Source organism: Monodelphis domestica, chromosome 1, assembly GCF_027887165.1.
Source record: "Monodelphis domestica isolate mMonDom1 chromosome 1, mMonDom1.pri, whole genome shotgun sequence".
Lineage (NCBI taxonomy): Eukaryota > Metazoa > Chordata > Mammalia > Didelphimorphia > Didelphidae > Monodelphis > Monodelphis domestica.
In genome coordinates, this window is record NC_077227.1 from 550,148,766 (window position 1) to 550,167,669 (window position 18,904).

Consider the following 18,904-nt stretch of genomic DNA (forward strand, 5'->3'; position numbering starts at 1 on the left):
CTCATTGCACAAGCACTTGTTCCATCCCAAGAAAGCTAAAGAAAATGAAGTAATATAGCCAACATTCAGTTTTGATCAAATATTGAGAATGATCTCACTTGTACAGAGGGCAGATGCTCTGGGAATTCCTTTTAACTCTAGGGAGTCAGATCAAGGTTAAGAATCAAGGGAATACCTCCCTGTTCCAAAAGGAATTCTCCAGTGTTGGTAGCACTTTTTCCTTTTGTTCTTTTTCTCCATCCTGTATGACCTTATTTAGAAATTAAGGAAGAATTTTTGAAGTTTTGATTGTAAGAGTATTTTACATAGAGCAATAGAATCAATAAATCCTCCAAGGTTCAAGTACCCTATTCATCTCAACTATTCTCTTCTAATGGAAGGAGACAAACACCAAAATTAGGAATGGAAGCTTTATCTACAAGTACCTTTCTGTGTCTCTATCTCTCAGTCTTTGTCTCTGTTTCTCTTTCTTTTCTGTCTGTTTCTCTCTTCTCTCTCTCTCTCTCTCCCTCTTTTTCTGCCACTTATTTATGTGTGCATGTGTGTATAGATGTAATATATATGTGCATATATAAATGATTATCCATATCCCAAAATGTATGTCTTTTAAACCATGCTTTTTTGGAGATTATTGATTCTAGAGTTTACTCTTAGTTAATAGGGTTTTGCTCCCAGTGTGTATGTGTGTGTATATTTGTGTGTGTGTGTGTGTGTGTGTGTAATGCTCCTGCTACCACACCAGAGTCAGAGTCACAGAAAAATGACCCAATATAAAAATGATGATGTGGAGTAGCAGTAAGTCCTTACAACCTCAAGGAAGACTGGGTCTCAGAAGGAGTATTAGAATACTGTTTTAGGATACAATATTAGAGAAAACTTTCCATTCTTTAGTCATGGACTCACTATTTGGCCAAGGACCTCTTAGGGACAAGAAGACAGATAGGCAAAGATGGGTCTGGCCCATGTTCAATTCTCTCTCTCTTTCTCTCTTTCTGTCTCTCTGTCTCTCTCTCTCTCTCTCTCTCTCTCTCTCTCTCTCTCTCTCTCTCTCTCTCTCTCTCTCTCTCTCTCTCTCTCTCTCTCTCTCTCTCTCTCTCTCTCTCTCTCTCTTTCTCCTCTGACATATTCAGCACAACCAGGATGCAGACAGTGAAAAGGGGCAGGAGTATTGGGCTTCTGGCAGCTCACCATTGGTAGAAGGATACCTGAAAAGGAGGGGGAATGAGGGGGATTCCAATTAGAAAGCTGCCATGCATTTCAAACCATTCTGATGAGTACATGCCACATTTACATTGAGTCAGACCTGACTGAGTGTACCTGCCAGTTCTAGAATTAAGAAGCCTGAGATTAATACCAGTAGGAAGGAAGTTTGGCTAGAATTAATATTCTATATTTTACCTGAATTGGAAAATTGCATAGGTGACTGTGTGGTTTCCGCATAAACATTAGAAAGTCACATCTTTGCTGAATGGGAAAAAAGAATCTGGGGGGAAAGACTTTGAGTAAGAAATTAGAGTTGATATGATGGGCTCTTTTCATTGCAGGAAACAAGAGCTTTGCATAAGTAGGAGCATATATTGAGAACACAAGGAATCTTAAGAACCATCTAGATTAAGCCTTGCATTTTCACAAAAGATGAAAGACCTTGAGAGACTAAGATGTCCAAGATGGCACAGCTAACAATTTAAAATAGGGAATTGAACTTAGTCCATCTCCAATATTAGCTCTCTTTACACTATACTAATTTTCTCAGTAAAAATAAAAAAAAACAAAAATTCATCATGGGATGATGATACTTTATTGGCCTTTGGTTAAAATGACCCAAGCTTGGTACTGAACTAATTCCTGATCGACTGACTTAACATCTTAAAAAAATTCTAGATGCAGTTCTAGAGACAACCGACTCAACTCAGTTTTCATGACCCTGAGCATCAAACATGGAGGCACTTTCATTATCCCAACATGTCAGGCTGATATGCCGTTACCATGATTTTGTTAGTTCACAAACAACCCTTCTCCCTGATGGATCCACACCTGTAGTTCCAGCCAAGAAGTGTTGTGATCTTTTCTCCAGGGACAGGTTAATGCACCTGTTTACAAATGGGTTGAGCCACCTGTTCTTCTAGTTTTAAAGGTAATGATCAAAACAGTACCAGATCAAAGGGACTTGATATGTCCATATAAATATCAAATTTATGTATTTAAAAGGATGATTTTTCTTAACTCTTACAATATCATACATTTGCATTATGTTTCTTCCTTATTTGTTGTCCACTACTCCATAAAGATATTTAATGTATCTGAAATGTGTAGTCTCAGAAAGTTACCTAGTATATTAAGTTAAAAGACTTGTGCAGTTTCACACAGCCAGTATCTCTAAAAAAGAGAAGCTAAACCCTGGTCTTCCTCAATCCTAGGCTGGCCCTTTATCCATCCTTTACTGTGTTTCCTCTCATTATGCAATTAGGAGGAAAGTCAAGATTAGATAAGTATTCTGAGTGGCACAGGTCAGGTTATAAAAGTTGAATGCTGGAAATTTGCTACAAAAGTAATATTGCAATAAACTAGAAGCTTTTACAATAAGTGTTTCAATTACAATAAAGCACAGAATATTAATCAATAATGATATTATCATCTCACATTTATATAGTTGTTTGAAAGTTACAAAACATTTTTCTCAGAACAACTCTGTAAGGTAAGTAGTATAAGTATCATTCTTGTTTTGCTGTTGAAAAAACTGAGGCATGGAGCTTTACACAAAAGTTTAATCAGAGTAACTGGGTGGCTCAGTGGTTTGAGAACCATGCTTACAGATTGGAGGCCCTGGGTTCAAATCTGATCTCAGATACGTCCTCACTATGTGACCCTAGTCCAGTCACTTAACCCCCATTGCCTAGTCCTTACCACTTCCACCTTGAAACCAATATACAGTATTGTTTCTTAGATGGAAGGTGAGGGTTTAAAAAGAAAGTTTAATAATTTGTTCTTGCTTCAGAGTTATCAGTGACAAAGTGTTCATGTACTCCCTTTTGTGCCTTCATTCTCTGGAAAAGAAAAATCAAATAACTTTCACAAACTAGTTTGGGCATTACTTCATTCTATGTGTGCAAAATAGATTTATAAATCACTCAGAAAACTTTCCCTGATGAGGGGAAATAGAAACCTCTTTTAAGTACAATGTTCCTGAAAGCACCTATTCTCTGGACACAGAGATGCTAGACTGTTTTTGCTCCCTTCTTTCATTATCTGTAATTACTAAGATGCCTAGTAATGTGAATGTTCTGGCCAGCTTCTCTAGCAGAACACTCACTGCCTTTTCTTCACTATTTTACATTTATACTCTGAAAAATACTCCCTGTGCCTTTGAATATTCATTTCAAGACAATGATAATTGGAGAGATGGTGTGAAAAGGGCATTATGTTGGGAGTCAGGAGATCTACCTGTGAATCCTGCCTGGATTACTTAGCAGCTGTGTGGCATTAGGAAAGTCACTTAACTTCTCTGACTCTCATTTGATAAATTAGAAGGTTGGCCTGGAATAGATCTCACTAAAGGCCCGGCCATACCTAAACCCTGTAATCTTATGAGAAATTTTCCTGTGAAAGATTAACACTTCTGTTAGACAAATTTAGGTCTATGGCTAGGTCAGCAGTAAGTATACTCCTGGCTAAAGGCTGGTGCTAAAAAAATCTGTATATGTAAGTTTTTGGTTTGACTGGTAGGGATATTCATATCCATTCAGTTTTCTCCTAGAGAGAATTGTATGGCAGTATTACTTTTTCCCTCTTTTATAAAACAAAACAAAATAAACAATTTTGGTCTTCTGCTCAGTAACAATTCTAAAACAGAAGAACAGCAAGGGCTGTACAGTTAGGGTTATATGACTTGCCTAGGGTCATACAAGTAGGAAAGTCTCAGGCCAGATTTGGACCCAGGACCTCCCAATTCCAGGTCTGGCACTCTATCCACTGAGCAACCTTGCTGTTCCCAGCATTCTTTTCAGTAATCAGTTAGTTCAGTTTCTGTTTGGGAGATTTTCAGGGAAATTTCCCACTGTTGATTCCAAGAATGAGAGAGAAAGGTGTATATGAAGGTGGTTGAGTATTCTCTGAATCAAGGAATCCTCAAAACCAGGGTTGCTACTTTATCCCCCCCCCTTCTTCCTTCTCTCACTCTGAAGCACTCTGCTTGGATTCCCTATAACCAAGAAGCAGATTGTTTGGGCTGGAATTAAATGGGGGCAGGTGGTACCACCTGCTGTAGATTCTTCAGCTCTTATTAGCCTCCTCATCCATGCCTGTTTGTTGTCTGTTGTTTCAGTTGAGCAAAGAGACACTGGGGTGTAGGATCATGAAATTATAAAATTTTAGGAACCTGAGATTATTTAGAGTGCCCTTTGCTTCAGTGAAAAGCAAAACCCCAGTCCATAGAGAAATGCTTTGCCTAAAATAATACATTAAATAAATGGTAGAACTGGGAAAGAATTCAGATCTATAGATTCCACTTCCACAACTTTTTTACTATACCATTCCAGCTAACTTGACTGGGGCTTTTGTCCTTGAAAAATGTATGTGGTGTTTTCCAAATTAAGAAATAGCAACATTGATCCATTAGAATTGTCTACGATTAAGAAAATGGTAACTTATGATCCAAGTGACTAAAGCAGTAGTATCAAACTCAAATAGAAACAGACAACTAACCCATATATAACAATCCTGATGAGATACATTGGCTTAGAAAACATATGTCAACATTATCTGTTACATTGTTTTTTTGTTATTTTGTTACATATTTTCTAATTACATTTTAATCTTGTTGCCCTCTTGCCATGGGTTTGGCAACTCTAAATTCTATAGAAAAGCAAAATCCTTAATAATTCTGAGAATTTGTTCTTTTTAATTATTTCTATTGATTTGATGGTTTAAATGTCACTAGTGAGCATTGTTAAACTTCTAATATTTAAGGATTTTAGGCCAGGTCACAGACTAGAACTAAAAGGAAATGAGAGACCATTTATTCCAACCCCCTCATTTCAGAGATGAGGAAAAATGAAAGATAGGAAGTTTGAGTGAATTTCAACACAAGTAATTATAATACAAGTTGTTTTGCAGTCATTTTCAGTTATGTCCAAATTCTATCACCCCATATGATGTTTTCTTAGCAGAGATACTAGTGGGGTGTGTCATTTATCCTTCCAGCTCAGTTTATAGATGAGGAAACTGAGGCAAACCAGGCTGACTTGGCCAGGGTCACAGTGCTATTAGGTGTCTGAGGCCAGGTTTGAACTCAGGGAGATGAATCTTCTTGATTTCAGGTCTGGCACTCTATCTACTTCACTACTTAGCTGCCCTAATCATACAAGAAGTAAGCACCAAAGGTAGGATTTCAATGGAGGTTCTCTGACTTCAGAGTTGGTCCTTTATCCATTGTATCCCACTTCTTCCCTTAGTCTACCCACATTCTTGTCTTAATGGCACAAGATAAGGAAAGCCAATGTGACTAGTAGAAAAGATAATCATTTGGAGTCAGGAATTTATTAGCCATAAAGTTATGGGTAAGATTTTTAACTTCTTAGAACCATTTTTCTTTAAAAATGAATAATTATGTAACATGTTTACTATCAAGAATATGAAAGAAGTGTTTTGCAAAGTTTAAAGTGACATATATATGGGTTACTATTTCTCATATGTCTCTGGATTTGAATGTTACCAATTCAAAATAGCCAGTGGAATTGTGCATAGGAGGTGGTGAAGGGAAGAGAGGGAAAGAACATGATTTTTGTAATCCTGGAAAAGTGCTCTAAATTAATCCGTTAAATAAAATTTAATTAAAAAAAGAAAGCACAGCACCAAAAGATTGAAATTTGGGAAGGTTGCTTAGAGATCATTTAGTCCAAACCTATCATTTTACAGATGAAGAAAATGAAGCTCAGCATAGGGAATGAACTTCTTTAATGTAACACTATTCACTAGTATTCTGATCAATTTAAGAATCCCAGTGTTCTTCCCATTGCACCAAACAGCATTGTGAGAAAGTAGAACTCTGGGCAAATAAATGGAATAGTGCACTGTGTCTGGAGTCAGGAAGACCTGAGTTCAAAGACAGCCTGAGACACTTAGCAGTTGGGTGACCCTGAGCAAATCATTTAACCTTGTTTGCCTCAGTTCCCTAATCTGTCTAGTGATCTGAAGAAGGAAATGGCAAACCACTCCAGTACCTTTGCCAAGAAAACCCCAAATAGGGTTTCAAAGAGGCAGATAACTGAAATGACTCAACACCAACAAGAAATTTGTGCAATGACTTTGAACTGTTTAGGGGGTGAAGACTGAATGCTACTGGTATTGAGGGCTTCTGGTATGTTTGCTTTTCTTTGCCAGCTATCTGCTTTTCAAGATAGAAAGTTAAAAAGAAGAATTAACTTTGGGCTCTCTCTAGCACCAACTTGGAGGAGTTACCTTCCATTGTTTGAGAGGTGGTCTTTTATTTATTGGAACCAGGAACAGAGATGTCAAATTTATCTAATTCTTAATTTGCCCAACCCATGGGGAACCAAGTTAGTAAGAAAACTGAGTACAGCTCGATGTATATCTGAAACGGAACTTAATTCTAAATTATTTTTTTGCAAAAATTTGCCTACAGTCTATTCTATTATTTATTTTCTGTCAGAGAGGTGTTTCATGCTAACAGTGATTATAATTGGAGATAGCGGCAGTGAGGTGGAAGGAGAGCTGGGTTTAGTATTATAAGATCTGAGTCTGAATCTCAGATCTCTCTCTCTAACGTAATCTTCTTACCATTAAATCAGCAATTCTCAAACTTTTTGGTTTCAGGGACCCCATCTACTAAATTATTGAGAATCCCAAAGAGACTGTGTTTATGTGAATTACATCAACTTATATGTATCATTATTGGAATTTTAAATTGATTCTTTAACTATACATTTTCATTTAAAATAATGTCTACTGCATGTTAACATAAATAACATTTTACAAAAGATAACTGTTTTTTCCAAAACAAAAACAATTTAGTGAGAACAGTTGCATTGTTTTTGCAAATTTCTTTTAATGTCTGAATTAATGGAAAACAGCTGGATTCTCATATATGCTTCTACAATCTGTTGTGATATAATATTTTGTTTGAAGAAAATTCAGTCACACACATTATTTGGAAAAGGGAGGAGTTTCAAAAAGCAAATAATATCTTAATATTATTAAAGTGCTTCAGATCATACTTTCATAACTGTACTTTATCTTACTATTAAATAACGTATGTTACTATAGAAAAGTAATTTCTATTTTCTCAGTTATTATTTTCTTATTTACAAAATGCTAGTGATAATATCTAAATTATGAATGTTTTACATATTATAAATCTGAAATAATTATATAAATATCAGTTATTATTAACAATAAGCAATAATATCACCATGTATCAATTTCAATCAATATGGTAGCTTCTTTCATGTATAGAGATTATAATCTATGTGGTTTCTAAAATTTGCCTAAGACTCAGAGAAGTTTGATCATTTGATCAGTATCACAGAGATAATTAGTGTCAAGGACAGAAATTGAATACATTTTTCACATGTTCCAATATAGCATTCTATCTACTATGCCACATTGCATTTCTCAAGTTACCGAAAATAATATTTTAATCCTAATAGATCATGACTAAATTATAAAGCAAACAATTTAATTATATAACATGATATGATAATGTGATTTAATACTATACATCATGCCTATATAAACTATTATTTTGTATATTATGATAACATGATTTGCCATAATACTGTTGCTGCTATTTTCCTAATATTACTACTGATGATGGTTGTGATGGTGGTGTTGGTGGTGGTAGTGGAGGTGAAGATGAACCTTGATAGAGAGTACAAAGGATTTCTTCTGGAAATATTTTATTAGTTATATTTTCCAGTGATATAGTCTGATTACTGCATGGTTTTTGTAGTGTCATCAATTAAAAGAAATAAATACTGATCATTTTTATGATAGGATCTGATGCTTAAAAAAGAATCCTATTCTAGATTATATTGTGACTTTATTCTCAAGGGGCCAAATAATTTTCATTAATATAATCTCCTGTCTCAAAGATGATTGTAAAGTAGAGCAAGACAGGGCAAAGGGGTAACAGCATCAAGGTTTAGTTCTTAAAGGAGCAGGATCTTAGAGGTCACCTAGTCCTCATTTTACAAATTGGAAAACTAAAGTCCAGAGATATTTAGCTATTTATCCTAGGTCACAATTTTAGTAAAGACTACAAATGGAGTTTGTACTCAAGCTCTTGGAATCTAACCTTTGCCCTCTGTCCACTCCATCAAACTATTATCCCATTTGCTAGATGATGGTGTTGCACAGAGAAGATAAGTGGGGACTGGAGGAGGAGGAAACCAGTGTTGAAAACTTGAGCCTGAGACCTCAGTATGACATCTTTAGTCCAGTTATTTTTTTCTAAGCCACTTCTTCTGCTAATAATAATAATGAAATTGAAGGGTCTGTCTTTTGCCTTCAGCACTGAAAATTCTGTGCCTTCTCCATTTGTTATACATAAAATGATATAATACTAGCAAAGAAACAGAAAGAAAATGGTTGAGCATATATTAAAATAGCTAAAGTAGAAAAAAAATAAATTATATTAATTTTAATAGAATATTATTGCTTTATATAAAATGTAAAATATGAGGAATTTGGAGAAACACTGGAAGATTTATATGAATTCATTTAGAACAAAATAAGCAAACAGAAGAGGATGATAAATTTTTTAAGTGAAAAGGTCAGTAAAAGGAAGTTGAACTTTGAGTAATGGAAATACAAATGAAAGTCCTAGACAAGAAATAATAAAGCATGCTTCTTCCACCATGTCAAAGATAAGGTATAATATTGTATATATTCTCAGGCAGGGTTTTTATATCAGAGTCCTTTCTCTTAATTGTTTTTCCTTATCCTGATGGATGTTCACTGTGTAGGTGGTGGGTAATGGATAATATAAAGATACAAGTCAATAAAAATATTTTAAATAGCACATTTCCAACATGGAAAAGGTTGGTTTTTTTATAGTGTTATTCTGTTGTACTTGAATTAAAAAAGTAGATGTCTCAGATATTTACTATCATTGTGACCTTAGGTAAATTAATAGCCTTCTCTTGGCCTCAGTTTCCTCATCTGTAAAAATGGAGATAATATTAGCATCTTCCTCCCAGGGTTGTTTTAAGGATCCAGTGAGATAATAGTACTTAGCATAGTGCCTGGCACATAGTAAGCACTGTCTAAACATTAGTTATTTTCATCATCAACATTCTTGTTTTGGATGACTATTGTGAGAATTAAATGATTATATATGTAAAGTACTTTGTAACTTTAAAGTCCTATATAAATGCTTACTGTTATTATTGTTGTTGTTATTATTGGGTAGTATAGTGATAGTAGTTGTAGTAGTCTAGTTTAATAGTAGCAGAGTAATAATAGTAGTCAATCAAGCAATAAGTGCTAATTTATTTCCATTATGTGACAAATATAGCAGTTGATGCTAAGAACATAAAGTCTATAATAAATTAATCCCTGCCTTCAGTGACCTTACATTTTATTAGGTAAAACAGCATGTATACATATATAGAAAGATTTCAAATAAATACAAAGTAAATGCAAAATAATTGGGGTTGGGTGGTACTAGTAACTGGGGGGATTGGGAAAGACCTCATGTCGGAGATCCCCCGGAGCTAAAGGAAAGAAGCTGGGGGTTCTCAGATGAACCATGTTTCTTAAACCATAAACAAGCAGTGAAATGGGGGAAAAGCAAAATAAGGGTATTGAATATGGATAGAATCATAGGAAGAAAGAGAGAGAAAAAATAAGGAAAGCAAGTCAAACTCTAGATAAATGCAGACTTGAGCAAATTCTCTGAATATTTTCATCTGAGGTTAATACTTAGGGTTCATGCTAGGGAATAGAAGGATAGGTTAAAGAGTAGGTCAGGTTAGGAAATATTGCTTTTTAGAAGATCCATGAATTCCTATGCAACATAAAATATCCCTTATTATCTAGCAAGTATTACTAATGAGTTATCATATCCAAAAAAAGTACTTATCCAAAACTGTAAGAGGAAAGTATATGTGTGCTAATATAAAGGCTGTTATAATCACCAGATAAATTTATTTGGTAAGAAACCAAGCGAAAATAACAAAATTAATATAATTTATAAGTAGAAATTTCAGCATGTATGTTTGTATATGTGTATGAGTCTGTGTATAGTAGATTACAATCTGCCCTCTGGTTTGTGAATTCATTTAAATAATGACAATGGATTGAGATGAACCAAATCAGCAATCATTTGTTTAATACTTTGTGCAGGACACTGTGTGGAGTGCTTTGGGAAAGTAGAAGACATGGTTCCTGTCCTCAAGTAACTTACCATCTATTTGAGAAGACAAGAGTGTTGCATAGTGGATAGAGGGCTGGACTTGGAGTCAGGAATATCTGGGTTTCAACCCTGACCCAGAAATTTACTAGCTGTGTGACCTTGGGTAAGTCACTTTTTTCTGAACCTCAGTTTTCATCTTTAAAATAAAATATTGACCTCTAAGGTTCTTTTGAGCTAGAAATCTACAACCCTGTTAGCCTATAATGTAAATATGTGAAAAGTTACTGGTCAAAAATAATGAGATATGCTTAGTATTTCAAAACAAGAGTAGAGTTACTCAATAAAAATAATTCTTAAGCACCTGTGTTATTCAATGTATACTCTGCTACTCCCTAGATATATGAAATAGAAATATTAGATAATCCCAGGATAAAAGGAGTTTATAAGCATTTGGAATGCACATATGTGAGTATGGTATAAGTTAAATTATGATATAAACAAAAAAGGAGCTCTTGACTAAGAGTTGGTAGACAATTTGGGTAGGGAGAGATCATTATCAAATGGAATGGTTAGTGAAGCATTGATAAAGGAGTCAATTCCCCCAATTTTTTTTCATCAAAAGAAGAGTTTCAAAAAGAAGAAATGAGGAGAAAAAATATTTCAAGAAATAAACTGATGACCTCAGTGAATATATATGTGAGAGTGGTAGGAGAGGGTCAGGTCAGATTAAAAATTGTGGACGCCCAGCAGTCTCATTTGACTGTAATATGCATAAGAATCGGTTAAATTCCTGTCCAAAAATTTTATAATCTATTCTGTATGTACAGGAAGAAAAAAAAGTTTTTGAGCAGGTCAATATCCTAGTCAAAACTGTGATCTAATTGCTGACAATGAAAGATCATAAGGAAAGAAACTGAGTCAAAGAGGGTAAAGCCCATAATAAAAGGCTGTCAATGGTTAATCACCAAATGAACTCTAGAGTGTAATAGAAATTCAGAAGAGGGAGCTATTTACATTGGGATGGAGGGGTCAGAGCAGACTGTGATGAACTTGAGTTTAAATTGAATATTGAAGCTTGTTAGAATTTAGATAGTCTGAATTACTTGTATTATGAAGGATCTTAGTAAAGCTTTGGAAAGAATTTAATTGGTTGAAACAAGTTGACCAAAACTAGCAAGATGAGAAAGCTCTGAGGGTATAAGTAAGTTTAGTTAAACTATCATTATATCATTATATAATCATTATAATCATTATATGATATTTTCGAAGTACGTTGTGCTAGTATCTTCATGTTCTCCATAATTACTATCAAATAATCAATGAACAAAAATTTATTAAGGACTTCCAATGTTCAAGGGATGGTGATACACTCTGGGGCTAGAAAAAAGTAAGAAACATTATTCTTTCCATTAAGGAGCTAATATTTTAATGAGAGGGAAACCATGCAAACAACTATGTACATTCAGGATATGTGGAGTGTAAATGGGATTTAGTCAAAGAAATTGGAAAAGGTCTATTGCAGATAGTGAAATTTGAGGTAAATCTTGAAGGAAGCCAGTGGTGGGAGATAAGAAATGAGATGCTTTAAAGTTAGCTAGGAATTTTGTAAATACTAGATGTTACAGCTATTGTCTCCATTTTGCTAAGGAGTATACTATGGATCAGAGAGATTTAAAATACCTGACTGAAGAACTACTAGTGGAATTAGATCCTGCACCCAGGTCTTCTTTACTCTAAATCCATTATTCCATCCATGATTAGCTCTTTGCCTTTATGGGACTTACAGCATATTTAGGGGGAATGGAAATGAAGGCACAAACATAGCTAAGCATAATAAACAACATTTTGTGATTTCCCTGGAAAAGTACAAATACAAATGCTACATGAGGTTCATGGGAGAATGTTGGAATGAGTACTGATTTTGAGGTATAGGTAAGAAGATGAACATATTCATGCATCCTGTGTCTTGAGAATAACACTAAGTTTAAACAAAATTGGCAAAATACAAACTTAAATAATGGGAAAGAAACATAGTCATCACATCTTCTTTGCTTTATTCATGAAAAGGGATTTTTCATTCATTACATCTAGTTTTGGTTTAAGGATAATAAATTCAGAATCAGTCATAAATATTAAATATGTGTATGTGATGGTTTTTATTTTGCTAACAGAGTGAGACTTGGACCCCAAGTTTATGATCTTGTGTAATAATAATGAATCTGCTAAGTTTGGGAATGTGATGTTCAAATCAGTCAACTATTTGAAATTCTTAATTTTGCCGCTCTTGGTATTAGCAATACCTTCAAATATGAATGGCACAGAATGGCTGGTCTATTCTTGTATAGAAAGAATAATGACCACATTCATTTATTTCTGGCTCTTTCCCAAGTAGGCCATTTTACACAAGTACCTACTTTGATATCTGCACGTTAAGGTAAGCATTACTAGAATAATGGATGCAACCTCTCAAGATTGTTTTCAAAAATAGATTTTTCTATTATTTTTCTTAGGTTGTATTCTTGAGAGTCAATTGAAAATTTTCCTTATTCTTCCAAAATCTCCTTTCCTAAAAATGAGTTTTGACAAGTAAAATATCATTTAGGTAACTTTTTTAACTCATCAATATTTTCAGAAGGTTACTTAATTTTCCTATCTTTCACACTTGTAAAATAAATTCAAATTGGGAAATAACTAAGTCAGAAAACGCAGCCAGAGATAGAGAATGGACAGAATTGGAATCAGTGAACCTGGGTTTGAGTCCTGCCTCTATGTTATTGAGCATGCCACATAACCTCTCTAGGGTTCACTTTCTCTCCTCTATAAAAAGAGAGAAGTAGATTCAAAAGTCCTTCTCAAGTGCTTTCCAGATCTCAAACCATGTTTCAATGATTTCTTTTTATACTGAAGGAATAGCTTGTTTAAGACAATGAATACATCAAGAATGACTTCCTAATGCTCCCCTTTTCAGTTATGTCTTGGAGAGGTTTATCAATTCACAATTACTGAGACTTTTCTCTCTGCATCTAATGCGGTCCTGGACCTCCATTAGACATTCAAGAATAACATGGTTTGGTGCTTCATTTAGGAACATAAAGCCTCACTGGAAAGATAAGAATTATACTCCTGAAATAGAGAACAATACAAGAAAGTATAAAGTGAAGGGATAGATGGAATATTAGCAAGCCTCCCAAATATATGATATGTGTACATGACAGATAAGCAGGAGAGACATCAATCTTGACTGTAATTATTAGGGAAAATTAAAGATTTAAGCTGCATGGAAGATATCAGTAAAATTCAGAATCCTTAAAGGACTGATGGATAGGAAGGAGGAGATATCTTGTAGGTATGGCCATTCTCTACCACATATAAATTTAACTGAATTTAGTTTTCTTGAATAGTAGCTAAAGAAAAAAAGAAAGAAAAAGCAAAAAGAAAGAAAGGAAGAAAGGAAGGAAGAAAAGAAGGAAGGAGAGAGAAATAAAGGAGATAGAGAGAAAGGAGAGAAAGAAAGCAAGAAAAGAGAAAGAGAAAGAAGTTTAAAAAAAGACATTGTTTTGTCTCCAGTCCCACATTTCCAGACATCTTTATGTTCAAGTTATCTTTATGTGGAAAACCCATCAGGATTTCTAACACAATATTTCCTAGATTATTCCTTCTAGTTTTGTTCAGTTGATTTCTCTTTTCCCTCAATCCGTGTTCATTTAACTTCCCCCTTGTATCTCTTATCTATTACTACTGACTTCAACTTGCTTTTTCAGGCTTTGTTTATCATACATTATATAGCTTGATGCCCATTATGGTACAACCAAGGTGGCCTGCTTCTCATTCCCTGTATGTTGCATGGCATAGCACTTCTCAACTCTAGACTTCTGCCCAGGCTGACAGTCATGTTTGGAATCCATATCCTCCATAATTTAGAATCCTTAACTTTAAAATTCAATTCAAGTGCCAACTTCTATAGTAGGCTTCTTCTGATACCCCTAGCTGCTACTGCTTCTCTATTCCCAAATTATCTTCTATTTACTTGGCCTTTATTTTGTATTTACTAATAGTTGTCTATGTTCCTCCCTGATAGAATGTAAGTTCCTTGAGGGCAGGGATGATTTCATGTTAGTTGTTGAATCTCCAGCTCCTGGCATGGTGCCTGATGTAGAGTAGGTACTAAATACTCATTGATTGATTGATTTCCTGATTCTATGATCTTACAAAACTACATATTAACATTATCTATATTCTATTGCATTTTTATTTATTTTGTTAATTATTTCCCAATTACATTTTAATCTGGTTCTGGAATTTTGACACCATTGATTCACCTCTCTGTGAAAGTGGGATATTCGGTTAAGTGAACTGACTTGCCCATGCAATGCTACCAGTAGTTTATTACAGATTTGTACTCAGATCCTTTTATGGTGAATATAGAGTACTTTCTATTAGCCTATTTTTGGTAGTCCTCAGGTGTTTATTAGTGTCTTACTCTATGTGATTCCATGGACCATCACATGCCAGTAATAGCCACAGGTTTTGGGGGGATTTTTGGCAAAAATACTGGAGAGGCTTGTCATTTCCTGCTCCAATGAGTAGAGCACTGGAGCTGAAAATCGAAATCTGGATTTAAGCACTTATTAGTTGTGTGACCCTAGGCAAGGACTAAACTTCTCTGTGCCTCAGTTTCCTCATTTATAAAAAGGGGACAATAATAGCTCTTACCTCCCATGTTGTCATAAGAATAAAATGAGATTATGTCTACACAATGCTTTCCATACCTTTGAACACCATATAATTGTTAGCTATTAATATTACAAGTGGCTCAGTTGATAGAGTGTGGGACCTAGATTCAAAAAGACTTCTCTTCCCGTGTTTAAATCTGGCCACTGACACTTACTAATTGTGCAACCCTGAGCAAGTCACTTAATCATGGTTACCTTAGTTTTTTCATCTACAAAATGAGCTGGAAGAAGAAATGACAAACATTTCAGGATCTTTGCCAAGAAAACTCCAAGTTTGGTCACAGAGGCAGACATGACTAAAACAATTAAATGACAATAAGAATAACAGATAAATAGTACTTCCCTTATGTTATGTCTCATACCTGAGTATCCTATTTAGCTTAGGTTTCATTACATTTCAAACTTCTCAAGAGTAAGGACCATGAACTATTTCCTTTCCTTTCTATTTTTGCAAAGTACTTCATAGAGTCATGATTCTCAAAATATGGTTCAGTAACCCCTGAGAATCCCTGAAAGAGTCCATGAAGTCAAAGCTATTTTCATATTAATATTAAGATATTTAATTTCTAATATAAATATTAATTGAGAAATTTTTTACAAGTGGAAAGGAGTGGTAAGAATAAAAAGTTTAACTGCTATTGTTCTACAGTACTATATATATGTATATATATATATATATATGTATATATATATATATAAATAATGGGTACTTACTAAGTGTTTATTCCCTGATCATGTCACAAAAATGCTAAAGTGTTCTTAGGCTGCATTAACAGTAATATGGTATAGAGAACAAGTAAGATTTTATTCCTATTCTACTTGGTCAGAACAAATATCGAATGTTACCTTTTGAAGGCCATCATTCCAGTCTCCATCATGCCCCCTTTCATCATCTTTCTGCCCTTCCCTCTGAGATAATGCCTTCCAGATTCTCCTTATATATCCTATATCACCTAGTTTTCATTTTTGTCTCTTCCCATTAAGATGTGTGCTCCTTGAGGGAAGGAGAGGTTTTTGCCTTTCTTTCTATTCCTATCCCTTTGCATTAATCCTGGCACATAGTGAGGGCATAACAAATATCCACTGCCTGACTGGCCCTCTAGAAGTACTAAAGCAGAAGTTGAATGACTGCCAGGGATTTTATATTCTGATTGGGATGGGAAGTTGAACTTGATACTATCCAGAGTACATCCCACCTCCAATTTTCTCTGAAAATGTGTTCACTGGTCAAAGCACTAAAGCTTCCCCTCCAGTTCTCTCTCCCTTTCCTCATTTCTACCCATCAGTTCAACTTTTACTACATGGACTGTGACCTGTCATCCAGTGAAAAAATCAAAAGGATTTTATTAAACATTTACTATGTGCCATTCCTTCTGCTAAGTACTAGGGGGGAAGAGGAGCCAAAGCAAAACCAAAAATATCCCCTTTCCTCAAGGAATTTAGATTCCAATTGCTTCCTTAGACAGTTTGAGGAAGAAAACTTATTTAAATTTCCTAATCCCCTTTCCTACTCTGTGAAGGAAAGCCGCTACCCAATAGTAATAATCTCAGCAAGTGACCAGGGGGTTTAAGAAGATCATTTTTTTTTTGTACTTCATGTCTCCACCTTGGGTTTTCCCCCAGCAAAAATGTAGGAGGCAATCTCCTCAGATTCTCAACTTGGTTCCATTCAATCAATAAAAAGACAACATTCCAATTTCATCCCAGATGAATTGGTTGCAGCCTTTTCTAAACTAAACTTCTGTGTTCAACTGAGCTTATTAGGGATCTATTATGTACAGAGCACAGTGTTAGAGTAATATTCTATAATAATAATTATACATGCTAAAATATACACTTTAGAGTTCAATGAGAGCCAGTGTACCTACTGAGTATCCTTACCCAGAACCATGGAAGGTGGGGAAGACTATTTTATCACAGACATATATTTGGATGCTTCTTTAGCCACTTTTACATTGAGTGTATTCTGTCTCATTGGCAACAGGGTAGGTACCATTTGGTCCCACTTAAAAAATAAAGAGTTCTGTGCCTACCATTTAGATTGAAACAACTGAAAAAGACCCTGGAAGACTCAAACTGCTGGAGTTTATTCACAACAATTATTGAGCAGAAAGGTTGAGACAAGAGCAGAAAGAGGGACTTCCCCCAGCCCTTCCCTCCTGCCTATCTTCCTTCCTTTCTCTCCATGGCCGTTTGCTCATTTCCTCCTTGGACTGGGTAGATTTCAGGACAATAATCGGGTCAGGCTGCAGCCTGGATCAGATGCTTCTGCACTTGAGCCCACACACAGGGCTCAGCTTTAGCACCTGCTAACAGAGAAGCTCTTGAACTCTTCCCCTGCTGAGTGCAGAGGTGTTACCATGATAGCAGCAAGAGGGCAGGGGGGAGGATTGGGAATGCCCCAAGATGGGCAGATGCGCCCTGAAAACAGAAAGGAGCCACAGGCTTGCCACAGATACGCCTGGTAGGAGCCCTTGTTGAGTTTTGCTTCTGAGGTGGAGTGAAGGATGCCTTGCTCTATAAAGGAACTTCCTGTTTTTAATTTAATTTGGAAACTTGGATTTCATAAGGAGCATTTTAAAAAATCAAAACGGATTTTGTAATTAAAGTTGTACTACAAGACTGGATGAAGCTTTTTTAGAGAAAAAATATAGATACTTTAGGTCATTTCAAGATGTTAAAAAGCACATAATTGAGTAGAAGGATGGATTTTTTAAGTGTCAGTCTCAAATAATATTTGTTTGGTCCTGAAAAGGGCAGTTGTGTTCTCTATGTGAAATGCTTCCTGGTATTATTATATGCCAGTAGCCCCAAATGTGTATTTCTTCTCTTTATTTTCTGGCATAAGGTCGTGGGACCATTCCAGTCTGTGCCTTTAGCTGTGGAACCCCTGCAATCAATTTCTCAGCATCCCCAAAGTAGGTCTGAAGTTGGAAGGCTGTTGTCTAAACACTCCATCATTGTTCAGACCGCTGATGCAAATAAAACAATTAACTTACCTGCTCAGAACTTTCATAACAGGAAATGGGTTGAAGAGCACTATAAGTGATGCTTAATGTGTATAATTCATCGAAAATGATGAGGTTGGTGAGAGCGGTTAATCCTAAAAGTGGTGAAATGAAACCAGAAGTGGCCATGTAGATTGGGAGTAGCTAAATTGCTTAAGCAAGCCTATTCCAAATGATGTTCTATGAGATGTGAATAAAGGCTACATTAGAAAATCTGGATGCTGCTTATATTTCTCTTAAATTATTAAATATAAAATCGCATATGTCAAAAAGGATTTGAGGCATTTTTTTACTAGGAATGAAGGCTTAATTCCATCTGTTTTGCTCTAAAATTTCTATATCCCTCCAAACCAGCATTTGTGAGTTGGAGCGATATATTTGGGTTTAAAGATGTTCTACAGCTAAATTAATATGGAAAAATAAGAATTTTTTAATTTTCTTCAAAGTCCATCTTGCCTTTTACTTCCTCTGACCATTTCTAATTACATGGATACATTTCCCTCCTTGTCAAGCTAAAACTCAAAATGTATATAACATACATTTGAGAGCTCTGGTAGTTGTTGTGTGTTTTTGTGATGTTTTAGCAGGGTCAGAGCTGTGATTTCATTGGCATAGAGAACCCTTTGTGTATGTGTGTGTGTATATTTTCTTTTCCTCACTGATATAAACTGACAACTCATAATAATCTCAGCTCCCATTCATTTAAACACTTTAAGGCTTGCAAAGCATTTTGCATATATTATCTCATTTGAGCCTCATAATGACCCTGTGAAATAGAAGCTCTGATTATC

General features: G+C 35.2%; 1 protein-coding gene and 1 long non-coding RNA gene across 27 annotated transcripts in view; one reads left to right on the forward strand and one right to left on the reverse strand.

Moving 5' to 3' along the window:
* Positions 1-18,904, reverse strand: part of LOC130456523 (uncharacterized) — a 62,069-nt gene that overhangs the window by 31,802 nt on the left and 11,363 nt on the right. The window lies entirely within an intron of this gene.
* Positions 1-18,904, forward strand: part of MYT1L (myelin transcription factor 1 like) — a 730,943-nt gene that overhangs the window by 13,134 nt on the left and 698,905 nt on the right. For all 26 annotated transcript variants that reach the window (XM_056813380.1, XM_056813371.1, XM_056813377.1 and 23 more), the window contains one exon: positions 10,363-10,535. The gene's annotated coding sequence lies outside the window, so the exon portion shown is untranslated. The remainder of the gene's footprint in view (positions 1-10,362; positions 10,536-18,904) is intronic.